This window comes from Triticum urartu, chromosome 7A, assembly GCF_056163025.1.
Source record: "Triticum urartu cultivar PI428250 chromosome 7A, HENAU_Tu73, whole genome shotgun sequence".
Taxonomy (NCBI): domain Eukaryota; kingdom Viridiplantae; phylum Streptophyta; class Magnoliopsida; order Poales; family Poaceae; genus Triticum; species Triticum urartu.
In genome coordinates, this window is record NC_141879.1 from 421,857,748 (window position 1) to 421,869,320 (window position 11,573).

General features: G+C 48.0%; 1 long non-coding RNA gene across 7 annotated transcripts; it reads left to right on the plus strand.

Moving 5' to 3' along the window:
* The first annotated feature begins 5,725 nt into the window (after nt 1–5,725).
* On the plus strand, nt 5,726–8,967 carry LOC147959811 (uncharacterized). Of its 7 annotated transcripts, none has more exons than XR_015611327.1 (5): nt 5,726–6,009; nt 6,881–7,224; nt 7,400–7,625; nt 7,812–8,125; nt 8,611–8,967. It is a non-coding gene; the product is annotated as an uncharacterized LOC147959811 (long non-coding RNA). The 7 variants fall into 7 exon arrangements; XR_015611326.1 differs by having other exon boundaries at nt 5,729–7,224; nt 8,611–8,737; nt 8,816–8,967; XR_015611328.1 differs by having other exon boundaries at nt 5,730–7,040; nt 7,117–7,224.
* Nucleotides 8,968–11,573: the final 2,606 nt, after the last annotated feature.

The window sequence follows — 11,573 nt, forward strand, 5'->3', positions numbered from 1 at the left end:
AAATTATGCCAAGTAGCACTCCGCATCAAAAATTCTCTTTTTATTATTTACCTACTCGAGCACGAGCAGGAATTAAGCTTGGGGATGCCTGATACGTCTCCAACGTATCTATAATTTTTGATTGCTCCATGCTATATTATCTACTGTTTTGGACTATATTGGGCTTTATTTTTCACTTTTATATTATTTTTGGGTCTAACCTATTAACCGGAGGCCCAACCCAGAATTGCTCTTTTTGCCTATTTCAGTGTTTCGAAGAAACGGAATATCAAACGGAGTCCAAACGGAATGAAACCTTCGGGAACGTGATTTTCTCACCGAACGTGATCCAGGAGACTTGGACCCTATGCCAAGGCATCAGAGAGGCGGTCACGAGGGTGGGGGGCGTGCCCCCCCCAGGGCGCGCCCCCTGCCTCGTGGGCCCCTCGGTACTCCAGCGACGTACTCCTTCCTCCTATATATACCTACGTACCCCCAAACGAACAGAACAAGAGCCAAAAACCTAATTCCACCGCCACAACTTTCTGTATCCATGAGATCTCATCTTGGGGCATGTTCCGGAGCTCCGCCGGAGAGGGCCGTCATCACAGAGGGCTTCTACATCATCATAGCCTCTCCGATGAAGTGTGAGTAGTTAGTAGCTAGATGGCTTCTTCTCTCTTTTTGGATCTCAATACAAAGTTCTCCCCCTCTCTTGTGGGGATCTATTCGATGTAATCTTCTTTTTGCGGTGTGTTTGTTGAGACCGATGAATTGTGGGTTTATGATCAAGTCTATCTATGAATAATATTTGAATCTTCTCTGAATTCTTTTATGTATGATTGGTTATCTTTGCAAGTCTCTTCAAATTATTCATTTGGTTTGGCCAACTAGATTGGTAGTTCTTGCCATGGGAGAGGTGCTTAGCTTTGGGTTCGATCTTGCGGTGTCCTTTCCGAGTGACAGAAGGGGCAGCAAGGCACGTATTGCATCGTTGCCATCGAGGATAACAAGATGGGGTTTATTTCATATTGCATGAATTTATCTCTCTACATCATGTCATCTTGCTTAAAGTGTTACTCTATTTTTAACTTAATACTCTAGATGCATGCTGGATAGCGGTCGATGAGTGGAGTAATAGTAGTAGATGCAGAATCGTTTCGGTCTACTTGTCACGGATGTGATGCCTATATACATGATCATGCCTAGATATTCTCATAACTATGCTCAATTCTGTCAATTGCTCAATAGTAATTTGTTCACCCACCGTAGAATACTTATGCTCTTCAGAGAAGCCACTAGTGAAACCTATGGCCCCCGGGTCTATTCTCATCATATCAATCTCCATCACTTTAATCTTGCTTTGCTTTTTTACTTTGCCTTTTACTTTTCACTTTGCATCTCTATACCAAAAATACCAAAAATATTATATCTATCAGATCTCACTCTCGTAAGTGACCGTGAAGGGATTGACAACCCCTAATCGCATTGGTTGCGAGTGGCTATCGTGTTGTGCAGGTACGAGGGACTTGAGCATGGCCTCCTACTGGATTGATACCTTGGTTCTCAAAAACTGAGGGAAATACTTACGCTACTCTGCTGCATCATCCCTTCCTCTTCGGGGAAATCCAACGCAAGCTCAAGAGGTAGCAGGCACCAACAATTGGCCATTTTGAAGGGGAACATCTAGTACAAGTTATCCTGACCAAAGGTGGTCTTCGGCTGCCAAAAGTACTGGTGATGACACCGTCTTGGGCTCCACGGTGACCTCCGTCCTGCCGCTCTGCTGGTCTTGGTCTCGTTGCACCGGAATGGTAACCTTTGCCCGATGCCTTGGCCTGTGCTTGCCCCCTTTGCACCAAAGGGGAAACAAGGACACTGCGCTGGCCGGCGCCCACCTGGTATCGATCATCATGGCTTGCGTCACGGGCTCCTCGCGAGGTACCCCTGCCTTGATCTCTCCGCCTCCTTGCGAGCCTGCCTGATGAGGCTACCTCTGAGGAAGCTTCCGGTCGTCCGCCCCGCGAGGCTTGGCCCCTCGCGAGGGTATTGAGCTTGAGCTGATGAAGGTGGGCCGCACTGGGCCCCCACTTGAGCCACGCCGCAGGCCGCAGGCAGGCAACTCTGGGGACCCCCGTTCCCAGAACACCGATAGTAGCCCCCGGGCCCAAGCCGCGCCCGGGCTTGGCCTAGCAGGGAAGCGAAGGGGCAAGCATGAAGCGCCGCGGGCCCAAAAAATCCTGCGGCCTCGGGCACCGCATGGCGATTGACTAGACGTGTGCGTCTGCGCTTCCCCACGACGCCTTGTTACGCGCCCGGCTAAGAGGACCCGTAGTTGCACACAGTTGTTCCTCCTTTCCGCTGCTTCCCCGCCTCCTACCTTTCCTTCTTCTTTGAGCTCCAGCCTCCGCCACCAATTTGGCTCGAGTTCTTCCTCCTCTTCACCACCATGGCACCGATGAAGAAAGGAAGGGGAATGAAGCCCACGCCTTCGCCCCGCACACCTCCGGCGGCGACCCCCGCCGTCGCTCGGTCGATCATACTCAATCCAGAAGCTTTGGACAAGGTCCGCTCCGCCCTTGCAACTATCTTCAACGAGTGCGGCAGGACCACGGCCTGGACTGCGTCCCATGCCTCCCATTATAGGATCATCACGGGGGTCCGATTCTTTGCCGATGCCCTATGGGCGGGTCTGGTTCCCCCCTTTTCCGCCTTCTTCAACGCGGTGCTCTCCCATTATCAGATCAGCATGATGCACCTCGGACCGGAGTCCATTACTCTTCTGGCTGTATTTGCTTTTGTTTGCGAGGAGATGATAGGAATTCCTCCCTCCGTTGCCCTGCTGCGCCACTTCTTTTCCTTGCGCCTGAGCAACCCCACTCAGTGCTCAGGGTGCGTGAGCTTCTTCGTTGTGCCAGAGACGCCCGCTTCAGGGATCGACTTCAGCCTTCCTTCTCCTGAGGCCAGGTTCAGAGAGCGGTGGCTGTACATGGATGTTGGAGTGCCCAATCCTCTGCTCTCGCACCCGACCTCGCCTACTATTCCCCACGCGGGCTGGGATCATGAGGTGCTCGCGAGCCCCCGGCTCGCCTTCGTCTGGCGCCGCTTCCAGAGTTTGAGGGCGCTCAATGTGATAGCGCCCAAGGTGGTGAAGGAGTTCCTCCAATGTCGCATTGCTCCTCTTCAGCTCCACTCTCACCGGATGTGGGACTTTGCGGGGCATAGAGACCGCATGCGGCTACAAGAGGAGGACTTGGCGCCTGAAGTGCCGCGGACGGTGCTCAAGGTCTTGACCGGCGATCCTTCCCCGGGAAGCCTTCGGAGTAATGGTGTCCTCTTGTATCTTTGCTCCGGCAGGGCCGATTTTGTGAGGTAGATGCCCAGCTTCGACGAGTGGGGACTGCGCCCTGCTGGCTTCATGGGGCCCCGCGAGAACCCAGCCGCCGTGGTTGCTTCCCCTGCCGCCCACAGCAGTCCTTCTTCGGGCGACAGGGCGGGGAGACGAGAACCTGCGGGAGTTGAGGCGACCGATGTCGAGGTGCCGACGCCGCGAGAAGTCTTGAAGGCGGCGTCTCCCGAGGCCCGCCCTGGAGCGGCGTCAGGTGCGAAGTCGCGTCCTATGGTTCCTGAGGCCGGGGCTCCCGAGCCCCCAGCCGTTCCTCGCGAGGCGACGCCTGACGGCGCCCCCAGGCTGACTCCTTTAGCTCTGATCATCTTGACGCTTCTTCCACACCAGGGGCCGACCCCTGTGCCCGGCGCTTAGGTTGATTCCGCGTAGACTTCGAGGCCCTTTGCAAGAGGAAGGAGGTCTTGGGTGGCAGCGACCGCCCTTGCCGCTTGTTGAAGCGCAGGAAGTACTTTGCCATGGATGAGTAAGTCTTCATCTTTCCTTGCTCATTTACCTTGCTATCTCTGCAACTGATTGTGGCCCTTTCAGGCCCTACCATGCGAAACTCGCCGGGTCAGCCCGGGAGCCATCCCCCAGGCTTCGCCTTCTTCGCTGGCCCTGGGTTCGGCAAGCTCGAGCGGCACCCCTGCTGCCAGACCAGTCGATGGAGTGGTCCGTTCCATAGGGCACCTCGAGCCTGCGCGCCCGCTGTCCTTTCTTCATGAGTCCTTCTAGGCACATCTGGCTTTCCCCATGTTCCTCCTCTGATCATAGATGGTGAATGGCTGAAGTATGTCTTGGGCTCCTCCTCCGTGGGTGGACCGATGCCAGGACGGATTCCCGGAGAGGTCTGTTTGGCGATGGCTAGGGCGCCAGCCCCTAGCTCCGCGTCGGGAGGGGGCTTGTCGCCTCGAGGCCCTCCGCATGCTCCGGTGGAAGAGGGTGATGCGGATGACATGCTCAGGCGCGTACGGAAGAGACGCACCCTTTGCGAAGAGTTCCTCCGGAGGGCGGCGGATGCGGTGAGCCGGATCGGGGCAGAGCTTGCTGACGAGGATGCGTGCCTCGAGGCCGAAGGCTTGCGCCTTGCTGAGGAGAGGCGCAAACTAAAGGTAGCCATCGTCCTCGCACGTCACCAACGTGATCTCGAAAATGCGAAGGCTGAAACATCACTGGCAGCTTCGCGGGAGGCCTGCTCCCTGGCCGTTGAGGAGGCTCGGGAGGCAGACCGACGGCGCAAGGATGCGGAGGAGCGTGCACGGGAGCTCCAAGCCTGGAGTAACTCCCTGGAGCAGCAAGTGGAACTGCGCCAGGCGGCCCTTGAGTCGATGGGGGTGGCCTCTGTTGACTGGGTGGAGCTTCTGAAGCGCGAGGAGGCGCTGACGCTGGAGGCCGCCGAGCGTAACCTTGACCTTGAGCGGTTGGAGACGAGGGAGCGCCTGGTGGCCCGGGCGGAGGATGACGTTGTCGCGCATGAAGCCCGGGCCCAGGAAGAAGTCGATCACCGCGTGGCGGAAGCTCGGTCGGCCTTCGAGCGTGAATACGAGACGAGGTTGGGGCTGATCAAGGCCGAGGCTGAGGGCAGGACCGCATCCCTCAGGGCCAAACTGACCAAAGTGACGTGGCCTGCGGACTCCTGCGCAGCCGCCCTCAGCGCGGCGCAGGCGGAGCTGTCCTCTTCCCGGGCCGAGCAGCTGCTACGTCTTGAGCTTGCATTGGTTTTCCCCGAAGAGGAAGGGATGATGCAGCAGAGTAGCGTAAGTATTTCCCTCAGTTTTTGAGAACCAAGGTATCAATCGAGTAGGAGGCCACACTCAAGTCCCTCATACCTGCACAAAACAATAGCTACTCGCAACCAACGCGATTAGGGGTTGTCAATCCCTTCACGGTCACTTACGAGAGTGAGATCTGATAGATATAATATTTTTGGTATTTTTGGTATAAAGATGCAAAGTAAAAGGTAAAAGCAAAGTAAAAGGCAAAGCAAGATTAAAGTGATGGAGATTGATATGATGAGAATAGACCCGGGGGCCATAGGTTTCACTAGTGGCTTCTCTCAAGAGCATAAGTATTCTACGGTGGGTGAACAAATTACTGTTGAGCAATTGACAGAATTGAGCATAGTTATGAGAATATCTAGGCATGATCATGTATATAGGCATCACGTCCGTGACAAGTAGACCGAAACAATTCTGCATCTACTACTATTACTCCACTCATCGACCGCTATCCAGCATGCATCTAGAGTATTCTCTACCTACTAATAAACCAGCGATTGCTTCTGGTCGTATGTCGTGCACTTTTCGCATAAAAGACCCTACTGTTTTTCCTATTCAACCCGCAATCCCTAATGAATTCGGAAAAACAAATAAGGTTTGACATTTTTCAGATCGAGCGGCGGCGCTCCCGTCGGTGGAAGGGCTGCGGGAGGTGGTGGGCGGCGGAGATCGGCGAGGCGATCCAGCACAGCGGTGTACTGGAGGCTCGAGGCGGTGGCGGTCCATGGCCATGGTGACTCGGTCTTCTCGGAGGAAGAGAAGAGGGAGGGAGATGAGGTGGGATGGAGAGAATAGAAGGGAAAATAGGGACTGCGCGACTACCTACTGCTGGTCCGGTGGCGGCTCTGGTACTCCCTCCCTCAGGTCAGTTTTCTCTCACAATTACTTCCCACCAGATCGAGATTGACAGAGGCGATAGAGATTCGGCGTTGGATGTGTGTGGCGGCGTGGTAGGAGCATGGGGAGGGGCGCCGTGTTGGTGGAGGTGACCAACAAAATAGAGAAGCACTGGGAGGCTGCCGATGCCATGGATGAGCGATGGGGAGAGCCGTCGTGGTGGACGAGAACGACCACCACGGATCCCTCGCCCCAAGTCATGATCCAGTTGCGGTCGTTCTTCAAAATCTATCTGCTTCATCACATCCGGAACCTCACACATGTCACAGCCTCCCGTCTAGCACTGTGATGCCGTTTTGGTTGCCATCACTATGCCACGGTCCTTCATAGTGCGCTGTTTGCTTAGCACTAATAGGTAGAAGAATCATAAATCAAGTGCACCTACCATATTATTGGCTCTTCTCTAATCTGTAAGTCATATTATTGATTCAGTGCTAGGTAGATTCTTTTTATTGGCCATGTTGTGATGAGAACATGGTGTGGCTGACTGCTTCATAATCCTGCTACTGATACATGTATGCTGCTGATTGGTCCTGATATACACTGCCTATTGCTGCTAATAGTAATATTGCTACTCAATTTGATAGGTAAAGTGGTAATAGACGGTGAGATTGTATAGTGCACATATGCCAATCAGCCAATTGTCCTTTCTGTGATGAATTAGAGAATATTGCTCATATGTTAATCAGCTCCTCCTCCCTAGCCTTGTTGTAGTCTGAACTTTAAAGTTTTCATCCACTCAATGTTGATTCAGTCTAAGATCTCTGGGAAGAAATTATTTTAACAATATTCACTCTATTGTGCTTATTGCGGTCATGTGGAATATATGGAAGCGAAGGAACTCCAATCTCTTCTGGGATGTTTATGAGGAATTGCACATTACTGCTAGCAAGATTGTTGATGATCTTATATATTTTGGTCCAACGGGTATTCAAATGAAATTAATGAAGGGCTCTTATGGATTGGAGCACTATGTTGTATCAACTATTTGTGAGATTGTAATTTTCCCTTCATTTACTTTTCTATTAATCCCACCGTATAGTTTGCCTTTGTATAGTTCTGAGTTTTATAAAGTGGTCCAGGCCGGCGTAAGCGCGCTGTAGTCCTCGGGAAAAAATGCGGCGAGTGATGCGTCGCCCTCTCTATACTGAATATTATGTTCTTCTGTACTACTCGAAGAAGGTAAATAGTCTTTTATGTTATTCATTTTTCTTTTGAATGCAATCGATTAGTTAAAACATCAAACCTGTCATTCTTTCTGGATTTCTGATGTGTTATTTTTTCAGCATAACACATTGGACTTTCTATAGATTTCATGCTTTATGCAAATTAGCTGACCTAGGAATTTTTTGTGAAGTGATGCGAGCATGAAGAAGGCCTTAGAAAAGGTGCATCTTGTTGATGAGGTAAAGGAGGAAGAGGAGGTTGTGGTGGTTGGGGATGGCACGCCGGAGGCTGATGCTGGCCGAGATGAACGAGATGTTGGCCAAGAAGAGGCATGTTTAGCAGTGGTGGTTGATCCATTGTGCGCCAAAAAATTAGCAAATCCATCAGCAAACGGGATTATGCGGTTTGAGTCTACGGTACACTTATTTGCAACCTTCTTTTTTTCTGCTGCTGTTTGGGGATTTTTTCTGATGAAATTCAATTACCTATGACCAAGCTATGGCACTCATTCCCTGCTACAGTGATGGCTACATATTCTTGATAACATCGTTGTGCATCACCGTAATGATTTCTCGGCCTTTTGCATGCTCATTTGGTGGCAGATTTGGAAGGAGAGAAACAGTAGGGTTTTCAATGGCAAGGCAAGCGACTGCATCGGAACCTGCAACCTCATAATCGACGAGCTGCACACTTGGCTGCGAACCGGAATTAACCGCTCAAGGGCTACCTGTATAAACTCAAGCCAAGCAAATTCCGTGCAACAATTGACATACTTTCCTTGCCGAGTGTGGTTTTTTTACCTCCTAATAGATTGGTTCTGCTCTCTCGAGAAATCTGTGAATGAGCTTCTGTAGTTGATAGTGCACACAAAGTGACTGGTTCCAATAACGAGCAAGAATGTCAGACCCATTTAAAGGTAATTGGATTTGTGAAGTAGTAATAACTGGATTTGCTAGGGTGGTACTATATAATTATTTGTAATGCAGGTTGTTGGTAATTTAGCAGATGTTGCGATAGTTGTGGTGATAATCGCCTTCCATTCGATATTTTGATGAAAAATAAGAAACCATAACCATAACCACATATCTTGTAGGATTAAGAAAATATACATTATTATTTTTCCTAATTGCGTAAGTGTAAAGACAAGAAAGTATTGATAGTTGAACCAATGAGCACATCACCAGTTCAGAGTGTATTCATTTCTTTCTCTAATATATGGATGTTTAATGGCTGTTATAAATAATAGGAATGACACATTCCAACATGCCGCAGTAGAGATTTGTCAGGACTTAAAATGAAAATGTGTCCGAATTCATATGTTTGTGTTATTTTGTGACAGAAGCATTGTAGAGGTTGCAATTGATCAAACTTTTTTGTGTTCTCTTTCCTATCCAACCACAGCCCTTCCACTCGAGAGCAGTACTCATCTAAAGGAGATGGCACCGGAAGACATGAGTGCTGTTTTGTGACTTCTACAATCTATGATTCAGATAACAACATGTAGCAACGCCATTTCTCAACTAATTTTGTAGGTATCTTGTGTTTACTACAGGATATTGAAGTTCTCTCCAGGAGTCATATTTTCATTTTGCCTTGCCTATTCCAGGAAGAGTGCCTATTGAGATTCAGCATGATAGTTCAAATAGAGGGAATTGGGTAGTGAGCTAGGTGCGTCCGATATATTTTTTCTCCCACTGCAACGTGTTGGTTGAGAATTTTTGCATGCAATATCAATTTAGGTTGGTTTGCTTGCTGCTCCTACAATTGTTAGTCTAGCTTGGTTTGCTTGCTGCTTCTATTACTTCAGGTTTATTGATATTTCTATTTTTTCATGTTCTACTTCTAAATTTCAGAATCATACCCCATGTCATGAGGTCAAGTCGTGACACACTCAAATCATCCATCTTTTTTCTCATCGTCGTTGTCACAGTTTCTCAACTCGGCCAACTATGATTCATAGATTGCTGTAAAAAAACCAAGGTTCATAGATTTCAGGTTTTTCTCCCGTTGCAACGCACGGGCATTTGTGCTAGTAAGTTAAAACAGAGTAACGCCTTAAGCAAGATGATAGGATGTAGAGAGATAAATTCATGCAATATGAAATAAACCCCATCTTGTTATCCTCGATGGCAACGATGCAATACATGCCTTGCTGCCCCTTCTGTCACTCGGAAAGGACACCGCAAGATCGAACCCAAAGCTAAGCACTTCTCCCATTGCAAGAACTACCAATCTAGTTGGCCAAACCAAACGGATAATTCGAAGAGACTTGCAAAGATAACCAATCATATATAAAAGAATTCAGAGAAGATTCAAATATTATTCATAGATAAACTTGATCATAAACCCACAATTCATCGGTCTCAACAAACACACCGCAAAAACAAGATTACATCGAATAGATCTCCATAAGAGAGGGGGAGAACTTTGTATTGAGATTCAAAGAGAGAGAAGAAGCCACCTAGCTACTAACTATGGACCCGAAGGTCAGAGGTAAACTACTCACACTTCACCGGAGAGGCTATGATGATGTAGAAGCCCTCCTTGATGACGGCCCTCTTCCGGCGGAGCTCCAGAACAGGCCTCAAGATGGGATCTCGTGGATACAGAAAGTTGCGGCGATGGAATTAGGTTTTTGGCTCATGTTCTGATCGTTTGGGGGTATGTAGGTATATATAGGAGGAAGGAGTACGCCGGAGGAGCACCAAGGGGCCCACAAGGCAGGGGGCGTGTCCTAGGGGGGCGCCCCCCACCCTCGTGACCACCTCTTTTGTTCCTTGGAGCAGGGTCCAAGTCTCCTGGATCACGTTCGGTGAGAAAATCACGTTCCCGAAGGTTTTATTCCATTTGGACTCCGTTTGATATTCCGTTTCTTCGAAACACTGAAATATGCAAAAAAAACAGCAATTCTGGGTTGGGCCTCCGGTTAATAGGTTAGTCCCAAAAATAGTATAAAAGTGGAAAATAAAGCCCAATATAGTCCAAAATAGTAGATAATATAGCATGGAGCAATCAAAAATTATAGATACATTGGAGACGTATCTCGCATCCCCAAGCTTAATTCCTGCTCGGCCTCGAGTAGGTAAATGATAAAAGGAGAATTTTTGATGCGTAGTGCTACTTGGCATAATTTCAATGCAAATCTTCTTAATTGTGATATGAATATTCAAATTCGAAAGATTCAAGACAAAAGTTTATATTGACATAAAAATAATAATACTTCAAGCATACTAATAAAGCAATTATGTCTTCTCAAAATAACATGGCCACAGAAAGTTATCCCTACAAAATCATATAGTCTAGCTATGCTCTATCTTCACCACAGAAAATATTTAAATCATGCACAACCCCGATGACAAGCCAAGCAATTGTTTCATACTCTAACTTTTTCAAAACTTTTTCAATCTTCACGCAATACATGAGCGTGAGCCATGGATATAGCACTATAGGTGGAATAGAATGGTGGTTGTGGAGAAGACAAAAAGGAGAAGATAGTTTCACATCAACTAGGCGTATCAATGGGCTATGGAGATTCCCATCAATAGATATCAATGTGAGTGAGTAGGGATTTCCATGCAACGGATGCACTAGAGCTATAAGTATATGAAAGCTCGAAAAGAAACTAAGTGTGTGTGCATCCAAGTTGCTTGCTCATGAAGACCTAGGGCAATTTGAGGAAGCCCATCATTGGAATATACAAGCCAAGTTCTATAATGAAAAATTCCCACTAGTATATGAAAGTGATAACATAAGAGACTCTCTACTATGAAGATCATGGTGCTACTTTGAAGCACAAGTGTGGTAAAAGGATAGTAACATTGTCCCTTCTATCTTTTTCTCTCATCATTTTTTTATTTGGGCCTTTTCTCTTTTTTATGGCCTCTTTTTATTTGGACTTCTTTGGCCTATTTTTTTAATTTTATTTTTCGTCCGGAGTCTCATCCCGACTTATGGGGGAATCATAGTCTCCATCATTCTTTCCTCACTGGGACAATGCTCTAATAATGATGATCATCACACTTTTTATTTTTCTTACAACTCAATACTTAGAACAAAATATGACTCTATATGAATGCCTCTGGCGGTGTACCGGGATATGCAATATGACAATGATGGAGTGTGTCATGATAAACGGAACGGTGGAAAGTTGCATGGCAATATATCTCGAAATGGCTATGGAAATGCCATAATAGGTAGGTATGGTGGCTGTTTTGAGGAAGGTATATGGTAGGTGTATGATACCGGCGAAAGGTGCGTGGTATTAGAGAGGCTAGCAAAGGTGGAAGGGTGAGAGTGCGTATGATCCATGGACTCAACATTAGTCATAAAAAACTCATATACTTATTGCAAAAATCTAGAAGTTA